Source organism: Pelecanus crispus, chromosome 3 (genome assembly GCF_030463565.1).
Source record: "Pelecanus crispus isolate bPelCri1 chromosome 3, bPelCri1.pri, whole genome shotgun sequence".
Lineage (NCBI taxonomy): Eukaryota > Metazoa > Chordata > Aves > Pelecaniformes > Pelecanidae > Pelecanus > Pelecanus crispus.
In genome coordinates, this window is record NC_134645.1 from 6831400 (window position 1) to 6850667 (window position 19268).

The 19268-nt window shown below is 38.0% G+C and overlaps 1 protein-coding gene across 1 annotated transcript in view; it reads left to right on the plus strand.

Annotated features, from left to right (window-relative positions):
* Positions 1-19268, plus strand: part of SLX4IP (SLX4 interacting protein) — an 83691-nt gene that overhangs the window by 24043 nt on the left and 40380 nt on the right. The gene's annotated exons all lie outside the window — the stretch shown is intronic.

The following is a 19268-nucleotide window of genomic DNA, read 5'->3' on the forward strand; positions in this document are numbered from 1 at the left end:
TTAAAAAAAAAAACCCAACAACAACAAAAGGCAAACAGAGCAAAAACTGCTGAAGATCCTTACTATTTATGGGGCAGAGACGGGGGGGTGGGGTGGCATGAGAATGCGCTGTAGGGATTCAGTAGTTTGGGCGAGGAATGGAGACTGACTTACGAGAGCAGCAGAGCAGGAATGAGGAGAAAATTAATGATGGATGTCAGCACTGGAGCAGGGATGTGCAGGTGGTGTCAGACTGAAAGCTGAACCAGAAGGTTGAATGGGGAGAAGGTTAGGAACAGGGCAGTAGTCTCCTGCTTGCCCTTTCTTTTTCCAAAGTATGGAACAGGGGGAGTAAAACAGGAATTGGTAATGGCTCAATAATGAGATGAGGATTAGGAGTAGTAAACGATATGCAAACTGATGGGAAATCTTGAGTGGCAAGATTAATTGGTCGAGAGACTGGTTTTGGCAGCTTGAAATTAGGGAGGAGATCAGGAAAATCCAGATGCTGGAAAGTGTCATTTTTGGGGGATGGTGGGCACAATTGTCTCCTTTGTAGTCTGTGCTCTCCTTTGCACCCTGGAAAGAGAACCTAAGGCTGCTGAAGTGAAAGAAAGTGGCAAAATGTCTTATCCTTCTCCAGTACTAATCCAAAGAAAGGGTGATGGTTTACTGTGGGTTAATTGTATTGGTTCAATTGGTGGAGCCTTCTGTGGTACTTCCAATCCTGCTAATTTTCCTGTGGGAGTCAACGTGTCACCATATGGTAGATTTTCCTTAATCAGTTTTCCGCCTGCCCTTACCAAGGTCGCGTTCAGAAACTGTTTAACTTAACAAATCTACCTGCAGTCATCTAGGAGCATGTGTGATGTCCTTGGCCTTTTTTGAAGTCTTTCTGTAGTATATTGTGATTGTGGCTTTAGTATATCATTGCTTCGCTGTGTGCATTTTTGTTACGAAGAGATGAACAGTATCTGTGTAAGGCTGGAAAAAATAAAGTTCACTTCAGTGTGGTATTCTTACAGGAGCAAGTCTTTAAAGGTGTACTTAGCTGGAATATAGGTAAGGTATTTCAGGAGTCCTTTTTTCAAGACTTTGTTAGAAAGGTCAGACCTGTTCTTGAACATTTATCTCCTAGCTATTCCTACTTTTAATCAGTTAATGGAGGATAAAATAAATTTGGATAATCTCCACATACTCAGTAGTATATAAGGACACTGCTTCTTTAAAAAACAAATCCAAACCCCTTTTAAAACAGAAAATCTGTATGAATAGATTTTTTTAAATTTTGTTTTTATTATGTTGTTCTCATCTACAGTTATATAAAAGATCTAACATTTTATCCAAAAAGTGTGTATTTCTTTTAATGGCTTTTGAACACTTAAATATTTCCCTGAATGTTTCAAAAATGCTTGGTTGATAAAATTGCAGATTTTTTTGTAGGTTGTTATTTTTCATTGTTTTTCTGAAGCATCAAATGTTAAATTTTGGTCTGTGAAAGACTTTTCACTGAATACTATCAATTAAACTTTTCTTTTGCTAGTCGTGCTTATTCAGCTATTCGTGACCTATTGTATAATTTCAAGGAGATGTAACTTTTGTTAAGCTCAGGATGACTTTTTATCTACTGATTTTTAGTGTAACTATTTCACAGTGATCTTCAACCTAATGAAGGAAGGTTGAAGGCCATATTGAAAAACTTTAAAGCCAGCAAGATTTGGAGCATCTAGCACTTTTATCATGTAATAATCATTAATATTAATGAATTAAAACATTTACACACCATGGTCTCTAGTGTTCTCTTTGATGTTAATTACTTTACAGTAGATCACATAAATTCATTCTTGGTGTCAGACAAGTAGGGAAATATTTCCTCTTCATTTTAACTATGTCCCTTAGCAACATAGTAGGCCTTATTAGTTGATTAATAACATGTATTTTTTGCTGTGTTTACTATATACAAATGCTTGTCTTTCTGTCTTTTTAAAAAGCTCTGAGTGGACCCTTGTTACTAAGTTCAAGCAAAAAATAATATAAAGATATATATATGGCTATATGTAAGTATAATGAGGCTTAACAACTTCATGGACATGTTAAAGCAAAGTTGTGGTGTGGTTTGTTTGGTTTTTTTTTTGGTCTTCCTCTTACTAATGTCATTCAGATAAAATGGAGAGCACGTTCACTTGTTCCTGTGTCTGTGGTACTCTGCGTTCCTGACATCCAGGAACTGTAATCTGTCATGTGCTGTCATCTCTGTTTCTTCATTCCTTTTAACAAAGATAGTCGTGAGGCTAGCATACTATCAATTTTGTTTAATTAAATGATGAGCTGTTGCTTTCCAAGGGGTAGTTCCCTTTCATTCTGTAATGTGTGTGTGTGTTCTGTTGTAATCCATGGAAAAAATTTAGGGGTTTTTTTTGCTTAATTTATAAAGTGTACTCTTGCCTGCGTTGGCTCTTTAAAAAGATGCAGACATGTAGGAAGTGAAAACAGCCATAGCAGTCTAGCTTTGCATTTATTGTTGAAGATGCTTAGTTGGCACTGTCTTATCAGCCATTGTCTTTGGTAGATGATTTTTTTCAGCATGTCAGAGTTCATCCTTTGGTCTTGCTCCTATGATTTTCACACTTAAAATTTCATGACAGCTGTAGCTTTTTTTTTTAAACTAATGAAATCACATTATATTAGTAGCATCTATCATCATGTATTTTAATATAAAATTTCTGACTACGGGTAGGCATTGCTCAAGTTCTATCAGAAATGTTATTGCTGTATACAAAGAGGCCTTTCCATCTTGTCAACCTGTCTTTTTGAACTTTGTGGGTTTCCAATAACATGGGTACAGGTGAATATTGTAACAGGAAGAAAAGAAACTTTCTGACCTGTAACGTGATCTGTCTATTGGAAGAATGCTTCATAGGTCTGTTTATCTATTGCCCACAGAGGGTAAAACCTTTACACAGGATACTATTGTTGCACTGCCCTTTAGAAGAAAGGGGAAGTGTATTCCCTAAAAACGACCCTGAAATTCATGGCTGAATGTCTTGAGCAAAATGCAAGTGGATTTATGCTATTGAAGCTGATTGCAAAACTTTAAAATATTAGTTGCATGTTTTCTGGGATTATTATTCCATTTATTCAACTGTTTTAAAAAACTAATCAGGAATGTGAAATTTCTACTGCATCGGCTTGTTTTTACCTATTGGCAAGTTTAAAGATCACGAAGGATATCTTTTGTCCTCGAGTACAACAAATTGTCTCTAAGTGTGTGTAAACCTTTTCTTGCATCTATTCATAGATGTTACAATGGCAGAATTTGACCTTGGTTTTTAAAATCTATTCTTTTACATGTGCTACTATTGTTCGTATCCTTTGTTTCTGTAGCTGAGATGGATTTTTTTTTTTAATGACACTTAAAAAAAAAAAAAAGTCACTCTTTTCTTAAGCAGCTATAACCAGAAATATATAGGGATCTTTCTTTGTTAACAGGGATTGTGAAAACAAGGTAATTAAACATAATGCAGCATTATAAAGACTGTAGTCTTAAAAAAACTGCTTCCGTATGATGCCAAATTGATCTTTAGTTCTGCTGTTTCTATATAAGTAAAAATGCTATTGGCAGATATGATTTACATATATAGATTCATGGAGACTCTTCTTCGAAAAGGTCCAACACTTTCTTGTAATGCTAAACTGTAGGGATATTTAAAGCAGTTGTTATTTAATTTCCCATGCATATTGAGTGAGAGTGCTTTTTAAAAATCCCTGGAAAGCAGACCTAAATACAAATCTTGTAACATTAAAACTTCAATGGAAAAGACTCTGGCAGGTTACATTTCTTTCATACTTGTGTTTCCTTTGAAAGAAAAGCTTTCCCAGATGGTCATTGCAAGGTACTGAATGTGACCAGTAATTTTATGTAAGTGTTTAAGTTCATAGCCCCTGTCAGAATTCCTTTTTTGGTTATTGGATTCTTTGTAAAGGGGTTTTCATTTTTCTTTTACCACTATCTTCACACTATTAAATGAATGCAAGTTGAGGGTAAGATTATCTGGAAGGTCATAGGGAAACTTAAAGCATGATGGACAAAGTATACTTACCAAGGTTGGAACTAGAAATAAACACACAAAGGAAAGTATATGGCCATACTGATAGTTATAAATTAAGTGTCAAGGTTTCAAATCTGGGAAAGTATCATCAGAATTTATAAAGTTCTATTTAAATAGCCCATTCTCCTCACTTCAGACATCTGTTACTGGTTATTGTTTGAGTGACCACCATGTACATTATACAAAAAGGAATGTGTTTTTTGTAAGATCTCTGCTAATGTGGCAGATAAAATCCCAGTGTTTGATAGCAATGCCAGAGGGCAAAGAGGTGCTGAACAATATTCCTCATCTTTACCATAACTTTCCTTCCTGGAAAAACAGGCTTTGACAGTGGGAAAATGAAGACCGAGATAAGGAGAGGTGGAAAGAGGCTTGGGAACTGAGAGTGATATAGACCAGAACTGTGCTTCAGCAAGCAGGGGAAAAAGTCTTCTCTTATGCTGATGCACCAATAATTTTTTTTGGTTGTTGATTACAAATTTGAGTTATATCTCCTTGACATGGTAATAAATTAAAAGGACTAGCAAGTTAAGAAACAGCTGTTTTTGTTGGCATGTAGTGCAAACTGGGCATAGTTTTTACAGCTCTGGCTACTGATCATTGACTTTTTTAAAGAAAAATGCACTGTTTTAGTTAATGCAAAATGCTGTATCACTCTCAGAATTTTGTTGTTCAGAGCAGCAAAATCAAAACTGATGAAAATTATTTACCCCTTGTGGGATGTGAAGCAGTTGACAGTGATGGTTGTCTTGTTACTGATTATGAGCATCAAATTGCAATACAGCAGGTAGGGATGTTTGTTGCGTGTAAACTGTATTTCTTTCCCCCTTACAGAGCTAAGCAGGTAGATATAGGTTATGGAAAATTAGGTGTACTGCAGGCATGTTAAGTAATTCAGTTTTACATTTTGACGTGTTTCTGGATAGAGATAAGCATTGCAATTAAGCAAGGTTTAATTCAGCTAGGTGACATCTCAGATGCTCGTTATTAGATGGCATACCTTGCTTTACTGAGCTGCTTTCTTCTGTCAGTTTTACTGTAACACTCACATGTTTAGAAGATGCATTAAGGAGGAATTGTGATCTTGGCAGGCATGGAGAGTCTTGAATGATGAACTTAAATTCATGGAAAATGTCATGAAGCATTAAGAGACCTATGGTGATTTTTTTGCAATAGGCTTTCTGATACAGCAAGGAGAGAAACAATCTGATAAATGTAGGAATATAAGTATTTTTGGCTAGAAAATGCTAAAAATAAAAAAATGTTAAGGGGCTTTTTTACACAAGATTATCACCTTATAAACAGAAGATGGAGGGGGTTTTTTAGTAGTTTGGTTCAGTATGGGGGGAATCTGGGAGACAAGTGAAGCAGAATTAGCCTCCTGAAAGAGAAGGCAGTAGCTTGAGCATGATTTTCTCTCTGTATTTGCACACAACAGGAGAGGGTACTAGGATGCTTTTGTAGAGTTTCGCTATTTACTAAGACGTCGTTAAAAAGTCAAAATTTTTGGAACACCCACGTTAACTTTGAAAACTAATTTTCCAGTTTCATAGTGTTCTTAACTGCAAAAGAAACAATGGGTTTTAAGATAGTTGTCTGTTTTAGTTAATTTGTACTCTGCGCTGGAATAAATACCCAGAAAGCCAGATTTTAGCATATGTGTGAATAATAAACTTTGGCAGATCTTGTTCTTTTTAAACTGCCCTGATTCCATGTATTTGAGAGTGCCTCATATGTTAGGACTAGAAAGTTGTCAGATCAATGTCTGACATCTGTAGTAGGCAAATTAGCACAAACTCCATTAAGGCAGAATAAATTGATGTACAGATTTGTGTAGTACATTGGGGAAAAAGTCAAAACACCCATTGTAAAGAGAAGTCATGCATCACAGCCTTCTGGCTTCTTTACAGGAACTGGTGAGTGTAAGGAACAGGGAAATCTGGTTGCTATAACCCATTCAAGTTCTCCAAAAGTGATTGACAAAGTGCCTCACCAAAGTCTCTTTAAGTGAGCTGAAAAAGAAGGTCCTTGTATAGATTACCTGGCTAACGGATAAAGGTGGATGGAGGCAATACTGGAGTCAAACAGGGAACACTAGGGCAGGCACTGTTTGTATTTGTAAATGACCTGAAAAGGGAGCTGAATAACAAAGGCTTATGGTGAAGTATTGCAAAAAATCTCAGTATTGAGTGACTGTACAATTAAATGACAGATGACTACGTAAATGCAATGTATGTGGGGGTAAGGTAGAACACCTTCAGACTTACAGATGCAAATGATGGGTCCTGAACACAGGACCATGACACAGGAGTGACTTCTTAAAGTTTATAATATTTTCTGAAAGCATCAGCTCAATTCACAGCAGCATTTTAAAAAGCAAAGTCAATTTGGGGAATTAGTAGGAACAGTGAAAAAAACGTAAGTAATACCATCACTGCGCCATGCTACAAATTGAGGGCACATCTACTTTTTAAACACTACGTATGCTTATAGTTCTCCGTAGTGGAACTAAGAGAATTAGTGAGAGGTGTGGAACTTCTTCAGTATAAGGAACATTTTAATACTCTTCAGCCTGGAAGAGAGAAAGCTGGAGGTGGGTGGGCGGGGAATAATAGTGGTCTATTAAATCATGGATGGCGGGAAGAGATAAATAAGAAATGACTGTTTGTTCTAATTTAACCACCAAGGGTATTTAATTAAACCAACACGATAATTTGAAATGAACAAGAAGATACAATTCCTCATGCGTGTGTGATTGGTTTGTGGGACTGCTTGCCACAGGATATTGTGGATGCAAAAATTCATGCAGTTTTATAAACCAGTTTAACAAATTCTGGGAGAAAACAATCACCGATGACTTCTAAATACAGATACAGCCTTTGGGACGTAAAGCTCTGGAATCTCATGTTGCTGAATGTCTAATACATCTACTGAGGAAAGTATCATTATTTGCTCACCTTTTTTTAACCTTTTCCTGTAGGCATCTACTACTAGTCGCTGTCAGAGCATATGGGTCACTGTGGACCTTTGGATTGACCCAATATAACTTTTTATGTATTTAAAGTGTACATTTTGTTACATAAAATCAACACTATTTATCATTTTCAGTGATTTTAATGTTTTCCAGATGTGTTAGGATTGCTGCTAATTATCACTGGAACTTTTATAAATGTAATTGTGGGAAATATTTCCCACGTATTCACAATTAGTAATATAATCCACGGGAAATTTGAAAAAATTGGCTTTGAAATTTAAAGCTTCAACTTTTTAAAATGCATTCCCAAATATCAGTTGAAATCCTAGGTACCCATAGTCCTTTTTAACATTACTAAAATTATGTCCTTTCTGCTTTGAGGCAACAGCTTTTTTGATCTTGGTGAAATAGATAAATATTTTTTGAGAGTAAATCAGTCCTTCTTGCCATTCCCCCCCCTGCAGCTTTAAAATAGGACTTCTCTGAAATCTTGGGAGCACGTTGTTTCTATTATACTTCATAATAGGTGAAAATGAGCAATGTGTTACTCATACTGTCTGTACATTGTATTAAAAACAAGTGTTTTCCCTTGGGTTTTCATTACTTGATTGACCACATGTGAATATAATACCTATCAATGCACTTAGTGTGAAAAAGAATTATAGAAACTGACAAAACCAGTTACAGATTAAACTATACTTGTGTAAAGTATACACAGTTTGTTTCTTTCTGTGTCCATTCAATGTTTGTTTTCAAGTTAAAAACAGTTGCACTTAGTTTGGACTTTCTTTTCCCCTAGTGGAAGAGACTTGAGTTAATTAACTCAGTTTTACCGATCTTTGGAAGAAAAATGGTAGGCGCTTAACCCCCCAATCTGAGAAATTGAGTTGTAGAAAGAGGAATATTTGCAGAAGGATTTGCTTTTTGCTGTTGTTGCCGACTTTTTATGTGCCTGCTAAGTGCATGTAAATACTGATTAACATGTGTATGATCTAATGCTGTACACGTCTGCCTGCCTTAGAGGTAGGGGAAGTGTTACTGGGTGCCTCCTGGAGGCCTGGTGTTAGAACAGTCAGGTGTACCTCTTCAGCTGCATCTGATTTAAGTTAAAGCCCAGTCATCCACCGCCTGCTTTTCATTGCCCTATTCTCCTACCAGAGGTTCCCACTTCTTAAGTTTGCTAGGAGAGATATATGAATAGTCACTCCCTATTTATTTCTATCAAACTCAGTAGTTTTTAGTATGCATTTTAAAAGAGATGGTGTATCAAAACTGGTTTAGTCAGGGGACACTTGTGCCTGTTCAGTTCTGGAAGCGGTAACCTCTGGAAGAAGCAAGATGGAGGCAGAATAGGCAAGGACAGACAAATGGGGAAATAGCTTGTTTAGCAGGTTAAGTTTTAGTCTAAGTAGCCTTTCTAGTGACGAACACCTCCACCAAGACTCAGTGGTACGCTTCACAACTCATTCTTGCTTGTTCGACTCTGTTAATACTTTACGTATTTTTTATAAATCAGTTGTTGCTCCTATTGCTTTTGTACCCATTTTTATTATGCACAAAGCCTATTTATTATATACTCTGTTCAATGCCAGATGAAAACAATTCTTTTCCTTGGATATTTAAAAAAAAAAAATCTATTCCTTTGCTTTTCAGCTGGTAATTCCTTGAGGTTTTTGCTGATCTGTTTCCATTTTGAAATACGATGTATTCTCCATCCATTTGATTCTGCTTTTTCAGCAGTAAGATTTAGAGGATCGCTTGTTCACTTGAAAGGTTCATCTGTTTCTTTGTAGATAAAGCATTGATTATCTTGTTGAGCTTTCCTCTGCTTTATGTTGACTAAATATGCTTCCGCTTAATAGAAGAATTTTGTCCAAAGGGTGTCACTTCTGTAATATGCCTTTTTCAGAAGTGAATCACTTTTTTCTTACGTTATTTCTGAAAGAGCTTTCATGCAGTTCTGAAACTTTCCTGGCTTAGCTTTGTTTCAAAGACGAATCAGTTAAAATGCAGAGTTAGAAAGTACTTCTTTTACGCACTTGGAAAATGTATCATTTTGAGCGCTTAAGCAAATTTAACAATATTAAGAAATTTGGCTTCTTAGTCCTCTTTTGCAAATAAAAAAATACTTTTGCTTTTATGTATTTGTCTTAAAGTCTGAGCACGTGTAATCAATGTATCTTTAATCTGTTAAATTATTTTGGCATAAAGATTTAACATCTGCAAATATTTTATATTGAAACATGGACTGCAGATGTTTGGTTTGGGTTTCTGTTGCCTCCTGCTTCCCACTTCAGTAGCTGCGTGCTGCGGTAGGTAACATCTTCATGAGAGGGAGGGAAGGAAGTAAATTTTAGGGCAGGTGAGACCTTGTCTCTTAGTATAAAAAGGAATCAGAGGCTTTGTGAAATAATTGCAAAGTTGGGGAACGTGGAACAATTTCCTGTGTGGGACTTGCCCTCACTTCCCTGTTCTGTTTTTGTGAGAGGGAAGTCGGCCCATCCCTGCAGCTGTTGTACAATAAACTCAAGAAATATGTTGCTGGGTGCATCATATGCTTGAGAACTGCTGCTCCCTTCATCTTAGTAATGCGCACATTACCTTACCAAGCAAACTTTGGGGTGTATCTCTCCTTCACCTTCCGAGAATTTTGTAAATTGTGTTTTCCATGCTATCAATGGCTGGATTTATTTCCTCTGACAGAGTTTATATCAAAAGATACTGAGGGTGGTGTCTTTTTACCTTACTTTTTACTGCACTTAATTTTCTAGTCACGACTAGCATATGCAGGAACACAGAAAATCAGGTCATATATTACTAAGCTCCTTAGCTGTCCTGTGTAGTGGTTCTTTTCATATGCTTAACAAATACATCAGCAGCTTGCCAATACACATACTTGGTGATCTTTGTTTATACTTTAAAGTTTGGCTCATTGATATTAAAATATGGCATGTAGAGCACGTATGTGAAAACCTGTGAAAATTATTGAACAAGTTAAAGGTCTGAAAAAGGCCCTTAGGCCTTTTTATTACTGGCTGTAATTTCTTCACAAAAATATATTGTCACTTTACTGTTGTGATTTTTAGGTTTGTTGGAAGCTTTTGTCCTCCCTGTGTTTCTTAGCAGGACTTTAAGCAAGCCCTTTTATGTATTATGAACCTCTAATCATTCTAGTTCTTTTAACCAATCGCTAGACTTGTGATAGCTAGAAATAGCTAAATTTGAAATTCAGTTTAGTTGCAATGAGGAAGTATTGAAGAAGCTGGTAGTGAACTAAGTACTTCTCTGATCTACAGTGCAGAAATCAAAAAAAGTAACGATGATTGTTAGGGTTACCAGTTCTCAATACTTAATATGATGATACCTGTTACTGTTGTATCTGGTCATTACAAAATGAATGATTCAGACGTGCAGAGCTTTTTGTACAGAGTGTGTACTAGTTCCTTTGTCTTTTTCCACCTGAGTAAGAAACTAAAACCCAGCACTGACTTTCTAAAACCACAGAGGACGTCCCAAATTCTGGTATAGCACAGCAGCGATGAGGCCATTCTTCTCATCATGCATCACTTTCATAACACCAAACTTTTGTTGTTGATAGCTTAGGGTGAGAGCTAGGCAAGGTAGCTCTAATCTTTATCTGCACCAACTTACCAAAGATCAGGTGACACTTAATAACATGTTATCCTGTGGCACTCTATTGCTGTGTCCATGCCCCAAGAAATGTCCTTAAAATTTATGATTAAGAATTACCTACATTTAAATAGATTGTGAGTACGTTCACCTATCCAGTTTATATGGCCTCTCACCCTCCCCAACCCAAAGCGTCATAAATACAGGCTGCTGCAGAGGTTAGTATTTCTTCATGGCTTGCCAGCTATGATTTTAAAGATACCATAGTTTTAATAATAATATTTTACGACAAAAAGGGTGAAAGCAGCTTGTTAGAATCTCAAATTATCTTTCTATTATCTTGAACAAATACTGTGCTGCTATTTCTGTTTTTCTGGATCAGTTCTGACACAGGCAGGGACATGGTATATATCCTTTCAAAACAATGTTGAGATTGCACTGTTACTTGGAGACTTTGCCCTGAGGAAAAACTTGCTTTTTGCAATTGTTTGAGCTCCAGCTACATGGCTCCTTTCAATATGCAGGCTACAAAACCTCCTACGGAATTGGAACCAGACCAGCATAGATTGACAACCTAAATTAAGCTTAATTCTCACATGCAATTTAGGCCTCTTTTTCAACATTGTACCTGATAGAGCAGTTCTCCTAGAGCAGTTCAGATGTTTAGATTAAGTAATTACTGCTTAGCCTGACTGTGGGTGATGAACTGAAGGGCTCTGCACTGAAGCATTCTTATATTGCTGAAAAACATGCAGATCTTTTACCACAGCAGATACTTAGGGTGTCCTTGAAGGGGTTGTCTTGATTAATTTATTTTAATCTGTTGATTTGGGTGGCTGTCTCACAATTATGTGCTTTAACAATAGTGTACTAGTCCTTAATTTGAAAGTCTGCAGTATCATTAATCAGAAAGTTTGCAGAAAGATCTGCAGAGCTCCATCAGATTTGAAACTACTTAGATTTCTTTACATTTTCCTAGGGGTTGAATCATCCACACGTATTTCTTGTTTTCTTTTTCCCATCATTTCTTACGTTTAATATCCTGTTTATCTACATCTTCTAAGAGTCTGACATATTGCCTTGATGTTGCATCTTAGTTTCTTGTTGTGTTCTCAGACCACTTTTCACAAAAGTTTGTGCTAAAGGCTTATTCTCTGCTTGCACCTCTTTGCTTGGCATGGAAACCCCTGAATGTGATCTTAATAGTCCTATAGCTCATTGGTTGAATTTTCAGATACTACTTCTTTCATTTGACTAAAACACCAGAAAACTGCACACTCCTCCCTTTAGGAATTTCTCAGACATAAACTGTACTCCTAAAAAAGCAAGCCAACCACTTGCGAAAGATTGCTTAGCTATAACTCGTGTTCAGCTTATAAAAGGGGGAATTTCCTCCCTGCTTTTGAAAAGTCTGAATGCATTTTAGATTGACTGATTCCTTCTGAATCGCTGTATAATTTAGTACTGCTGTCTTTGAGGATAGATCTTGAAGTTAGAACTCCCTACGTCATTACTGTTGATCTGCTGCTCCCTTTTCACTGTTGCAGAGTGATCCCATAGATTTTTGAAAGCAGGGGACTAAAAAGATCTAGGTGGTGTCAGCTGATGGCTATAATCCTTCTTTAACAAGACCAGCTATTTGTCAAAACTCTTCTACAACTCTAGCAAATAAAACACAATCCCATTTGAGATTTCCAAAGGGCAGCCTGGTTGTTTGCTGGAGGCTCATGAAACTGCAGGTGCTGTAAAGTTTTTCTGAAACATAGCAGAGCTCAGTCTGTAGGTATGAATTACTAGTTACTCTTCCAGTTGTGCACATCTTCCATCTTTTCCCATTTTTGTGATTCAAGATCCTTTAGTCCCATTTTGCATCTAGTACAAGCAGCTGTGAATTCCCCAATAATGTAGTGAATGGCTCAGCGCTGAGGATGGTTTTGGGTTACAACTCATCTCCTCGGAGCCACACAATATTTATAACAAAATACAAGATTTTCAAAATTTCCAGGACCAAGCAGTTCTTATCCAGAAAAGATGAAAGGTCAAAAGTGGAGTGTCCCCCTGTGGTGGGTTGACCCAGCGTGGATGCCAGGTGCCCACCAAAGCTGCTCTATTGTTCCCCTCCTCAGCTGGACAGGGGAGAGAAAATATAACAAAAGGCTCGCGGGTCGAGATAAGGACAGGGAGATCACTCGCCAATTAGCGTCACGGGCAAAACAGACTCGACTTGGGGAAAATCGGTTTAATTTATTACCAATCAAATCAGAATAGGAAAATGAGAAATAAAAAACTAAATCTTAAAACACCTTCCCCCCACCCCTCCCTTCTTCCCAGGCTCAACTTCACTCCCAATTTCTTTACCTCCTCCCCTCAAGTGGTGCAGGGGGACGGGGAATGGGGGTTGTGGTCAGTTCATCACACCTTGTCTCTGCTGCTCCTTCCTCCTCAGGGTGGGACTCCTCACACTCTTCCCCTGCTCCAGCGTGGGGTCCCTCCCATGGGAGACAGTCCTCCATGAACTTCTCCAACGTGGGTCCTTCCCACAGGCTGTGGTTCTTCAGGAACTGCTCCAGCGTGGGTCCCTTCCATGGGTGCAGCCCTTCAGGAGCAGCCTGCTCCAGCGTGGGTCCCCCACGGGGTCCCCAGCCCTGCCAGCAAACCTGCTCCAGCCTGGGCTCCTCTCTTTCCACGGGGCCACAGCTCCTGCCAGGAGCCTGCTCCAGCGCGGGCTTCCCACGGGGTCACAGCCTCCTTGGGGCACATCCCCCTGCTCCGGCGTGGGCTCCTCCCCGGGTGCAGGTGGGTATCTGCTCCCCGTGGGCCCCCATGGGTGCAGGGGCACAGCTGCCTCGCCATGGGCTGCACCAGGGCTGCAGGGGAATCTCTGCTCCGGTGCCTGGAGCACCTCCTGCCCCTCCTCCTGCACTGACCTTGGTGTCTGCAGAGTTGTTCCTCTCACACATTCTCACTCCTCACTCCAGCTGCAGCTTTTCTGTGTTCCTTTATTTTTTTTCCCCTCCTTAAATATGTTATCACAGAGGCACTACCACTGTTGCTGATTGGTTCGGCTTTGGGCAGCAGTGGGTCCATCTTGGAGCTGGCTGGCGTTGGCTCTATCGGACATTGGGGAAGCTTCTAGCAGCTTCTCACAGAAGCTAACCCCGTAGCCCCCCTTGCTACTAAAACCTTGCCACACAAACCCAATACACCCTCCCCCCTCCTCGACTTTTGCTTCTTAATTCTTGACCATTCTGAAGAATGGACTTAGATCATAAATTCCTTGAGGGTTCCTGCTTGTGGCTTCTTCCAGAGCCTTCTCTCTGGTCTGTGCTTCACTCTTTCTGAATCGGCTGGTGTGAAATCCTTTTATAATCACCAGTTCCTCTTGTCAGTTGACCTGATTAATCTCATGACAGTAAAACCAATCACTGGTGACCTGTTGTTTTCTAAACACAGTCCTGAAATTCAAAGTTGAAAACCCACCTTGCTTTGAACAGTAACTAGAGAGGCACTATTTCTGTGCAACTTGACTGTATGGTGAAAATAATTCTATCCTTTTTTCTCTCCTCTCCCTTTTTTTTTTTTTTTCTAGGACAACCCCCCCCCCCCCAAAAAACAAACCCTGGAGATTCTGGAGAAATATATGGAAAAGCTATGCACATATCAAATTGTAACTTTACTTCTTAAAAGAATGGGAAATGTCTGATGTTAGGTGTCACCAAACCTCCTTTGGTCCCATAAAGCCATCAGCAGTGGTGATGGCATAAATAGCTATCCTGAGCCATGGGTTTATGCAGGTTGAGGTATTTGACTACTTGAAGTGTGTCCTGCAGTTTGGGAAACTTGGTATATTACCTTGAATCATAGTGCTCCTAGACAACTTATAAATGAAAGGTAAATGAATTTTGTATAATGACAAATATATTTCCTGTGCTGTATGCTCACTTGCTTAAATGATTTTTGCCTGTTGCTGTAGGAGAGAAAATGACAAAATATTGAAAATAATTGGTGCTAAATGTAAAAAAAAAAAGACAAAAAAAGGACATATTTTCTTTGGGGTCAGAAAGATAAAGGAGAACAAACTTTTGCTTCTAAAAAGCCTCGAAAAAGTGCGTGTGTGTATATATAGTCAATATAGTTGGCACAGTGTATAGGCCAATGACAATACGTACTTGTACTGAGTGCTGTAGATGTTTGAACTTGCATAGTTGAACTTAGAACATTTACTGATTTGAGAAAGAACTTGGAAAGGATGGAATATATTAAAATTTTCCTGTTTATTATAAGAGAAGATATTTCATATGTGCTTCCCCCCACCTTCTCCACAAAATCTCTTGGCCATGCTTTTGCCACCTGGAGACTGATGATACCTCCTATCAGTTATGTCTTTGGAAGCCCTGTTCAGTATTGTGACATGTTGAGTGGTCATCAGGATCCAGTCTATTTTTTTTTTTTAACTGTTGACATCATCTGAGAGTGGAATAACATTATCACTGCAACTGAATATCACACCTTTCAGGGAAGAGGTAACATTAGAAAGAAATAGTCCCTGTATGCTTAGCCTGGAGAACTAAAGTTTTACAGCGTAGGGCGTGCTTCTCTCCCGGTGGAACTGGGAAACGTATTTCAAAATTGTCTTTAATTAAAATTGATTATAAACAAAGTAAGGTTTACAGGGAAAGGTGTTGTCTTTCTGTAGACCAACTACTATAACAAACTTCCCAAGCTTTTGGTACGACAAAGACCATTCTGATCTGAAGCAGAGACGGTGAACTTCAAGCTGACTATTACTGTTAACGCTGATGGTGTCACCTATGTTTGCAGCCATCCTTCTGGAAAGTGAAAGCGTGTGTGACAGTCACAGCTCGCCTCCTTCCCGCCCGCCCCCAAAAGCTAGCCAAACTATCATATTTCCTTTTCAACTAAGCTTCAATTAATTCTGACCCTACAGCCCACATCCACAGGATAATCACAGAAATGGGAAACGCTAATATGTGTCTTGGGAGACTGGCTCTCCAGTCCTGTCTGGTTTAATGATACAGCACATTTGGAATGATGTAACTGAATACAAACTCACCATGCTTATCCCCAGCATGCCAGGTATTTTTGTTTATAATGACTGTTTTTACGCTATTTGAAGTGATGCAGCTTAAAGAAATGAGGGTACCCATGTAGGAGCGCCCTGATTGTAAAAATGAGTATAGCAACAAAAAGTATTTGTTTGGGTTTATCTACTCATTGGGGGATTTGAGGTAATAATCCACCATCTAATACATGCTTATCCTGGGCCAAATTTTTGACAGGTTATGAGCAGGTGATTTTCCTTGACTGACTTACCACTTTGTGTTGGTATTCATTCTGTTTACGTTGCGTGTCTGGTTATCTTTTCCATTTGCAGAACCTGTGAAGTGTTTGATGTATTTGTATAAACAATTCAATTCCTGAAAATATGTTCTGAACTAGATGCCATTACTGTACAACAATACACTAACAACATTCTGAGATCATTTAAAGCCCTTTGTTTAGTAACAGAGTGAATGTTATTAGACTGTTACAGTAAGTACGTCAACATTAAAAAACAGCTTGTGAAAATGAAGAGTTTTTGAATTCTAGAATTATGGAGGATATCAAGTTGGCGCATCTGTTTCTGTCTCTAATTTTTCAGTGAAATGTTTTTCTATTGATTCTTGACAAAAGCGTTTCCCATCAAACCAGGCGTTCGGGTTTCAGTTTTGACAATTGCACCTCTAAAAATCATTTCCAGTTCAAGTTTTTGAGATTGAGGTTGAAAACATAAAATTAAAAATTTCTGTTCCTTTTGTTTGCCTTTCAATTACAGTACTTAAAAGTCATGAGTTGCTCCTTGCAGCCACAATGACTGGAAACGCATCATTTCCTCTAAAATAAAAGCTAGTATTTTCATGGAATTGCATGTCTTCAGAGTAAAGATAAAAAATATTTAGAAACTTTTACGAGATCATCAAATCTGTTAATATAAGCAGTATACATTTTTATTCCACTTCCCCCTGTTCCCCACAATTATTTGTATTGGAATTTAGTCTGTACAAAGAACTCTTCCCTTGCTGCTGGAGCAACCAAAGCTGTATTGAGCTGCTTAGTGTAAATATTGTATATAAAGCTGTACCATGTGAAGGCATATCAAGTATAAGTACAGGTGTAGGGTATACAATGTATTGTATAATTTCAGAGAGCAAAGGAGCCTGCATGGGAGCTGTTGCTTGTGTTCGGGACTTAGGCAAATAGGAGGTAATGAGACCCAGAAAGATTTGTGCTTGTATTCTCTTGCTCCCCATGTTCCTCTTTGTGACAGTTATGCTTCCTCGTGTCCTGTCCCAAAGCTATTCTAGTTGAGTGGCAAAACTGTTGGCTTTTGGATGTTGAAATAGTTCCAGGTGTGCTGTCTACAAGAAGAGTGCTCCAAAACTCAGAGGGTTAGAAATCTCCCATTGGGAAAGCTTGCGTATTACAAGGATTTACGCATTATTCATCTGTATTTGTTTTTCTTTGAAGTACTACAAATGTTCGGTCTGTTTGTAATATTTTTAAGATAATTTTGAACTGTTCCATTATATAGTTTCAAATATGGTTCGTTATTTTCTTTTTTCCAGTTGTTTCAAGACTGGCAAATGAGACAAGTATTGCCATTCAAAAGAAAATAACTGCAAACATTATCTCTCCTTGAAAAACAGGTTTATACTTTGCCTCTGTATCTATATATAAAGTTTCTGTAGTTGATAGAAAATGATGCAAGTTAACATGTAGCATGTGATAATTTCAGTTTTCTTGATGTATCAAATACTTGTTCGTTGTCATAAGTGCTGAACCGTGAATAATTTAATGGCTTTTGCTTTATGATATGAGGTGTCTGCTAACTTTGAAGTTCAGTAGTCAACACAAAAGTTTGCTGGAGCTGACTAATGATTCACCAGAGATTTTTGAGAGATATTTTGTCATCAATTTAAAGCTTGGCGAGGTTTGCTGTTGCAGCCATCTGGTAATTCTTCCTTCTCTGGAGGAAAGAGAAGCCTTTTGATAAAATAGATCAAAGCATTCTGCTCTTTCAGTGACTGATACCTATAAGTAACTTAGAAGTTTCTCAAAATGACTTCACAATGCCGGTATCATTTGCCAAACTTTTGCATTCTAGTTACAATTCATGACCAATATTGTATTGTATTTTAATTATATTTAAATCATTATTTAAATACTTCTGCTTGTGGGTAATTTACAGATCTAAGTGTTTTGTAAACCCAGGGATTTCTAATTTAGCAAATGCACTGTCATGATTAATAAAATCGATGCTAAATCTTGTTGTTCTTTGTACTAACTGTACAGGTAAGGGTACTCTCAAAGACTGTACTTCTGCTATACCATAAGCCTAAGATGTAGAGGTACCTCTTAGACTGTAGGTGATGTACAACTATAGTGTAAAAATACCTACCATACTATTTCTAGAACTAATTCTGTTAGCAATTTGAATTCTGGTGTGGGGTTTGCAGATGTTTGGCAGTGAAGAGCAAATATGGAGAGAGTTAGGACGGGAAGTGTGCGCTGCATCATCCACTTGAAATGGGACTAATCTACCACTGGTTTGTACGTACACATTTGAGATTTGTCTGGAATCAGGATGTTGTTTCTGTTCCATCAGACATTCCGGATGTGCAATTGCCATGACCGCACATGTCCAGTCTTCTCGAAGAGTGGGTTTATTGCATCATAAGTGCGGCACAAGCAGCCAAAACAGAATGATGAAATTGGCTTTTACCTTGCAAGTTGTTTAGTTAAAGGATGTCTGAGTGAGATTTGGTGCTGTGTTACACTAGAAGAAAGGGAAAGCATTAGCTTGTAATGTACCATACCCCTGTGTTTGAAAAGAGGCAGTGTTTTCTTACTAGGGGTGAGTTAGCGCACAGCGGAACTAAGGAGATGTCTTTGTGCCGTCCACTCTTCCTTATATTAGAAGGTTGTTGTAATGATTGATGTACTGACAAAATAATTAAACCTCATATGTCACACTGTCCTCAATTAAAGCCTATCAAGGAATTTCAGAAATAGTTGATGTGTCTTGGGATGTAGCCTGTATCATCCTAACAACTATATATAGCGTTTATTAATAGGTTAGCCTGATTATCATTTAACTGTTCCAAGTATTGCATTGGCTAAATGACAGATGTCAATGAATACTAGGTAGTTACCACAAGTTCTTCAAACTTGCTGTTCTTTACATTAGGTAGTTTGGAGAGAGGAAAAGACTTTTAAAGAGGCTGAGTTTTTAAGGACTTAATAAATTTAAAATGCAAACTAGGTAACTAATATGGTACTAAATTCTCAGAAAACAGAATGATGGGCGTTTGGTGAAGGAATAACTAATTTTTCACATGTTAAAATTTGCTTGAACTCAGATGTAGAAGTGGCATATAGGTAGCAGAAGAAAATTCCATGTACTTGTGCTTGTTGTTATTGTTTAAACTTTTCAGTGAGCTATCCGAGATAGGTCTGGTGCTCTGATTTTTCATTAAGTCCACAAACAATGGCAAATTTGTAATCTCATATTTCAT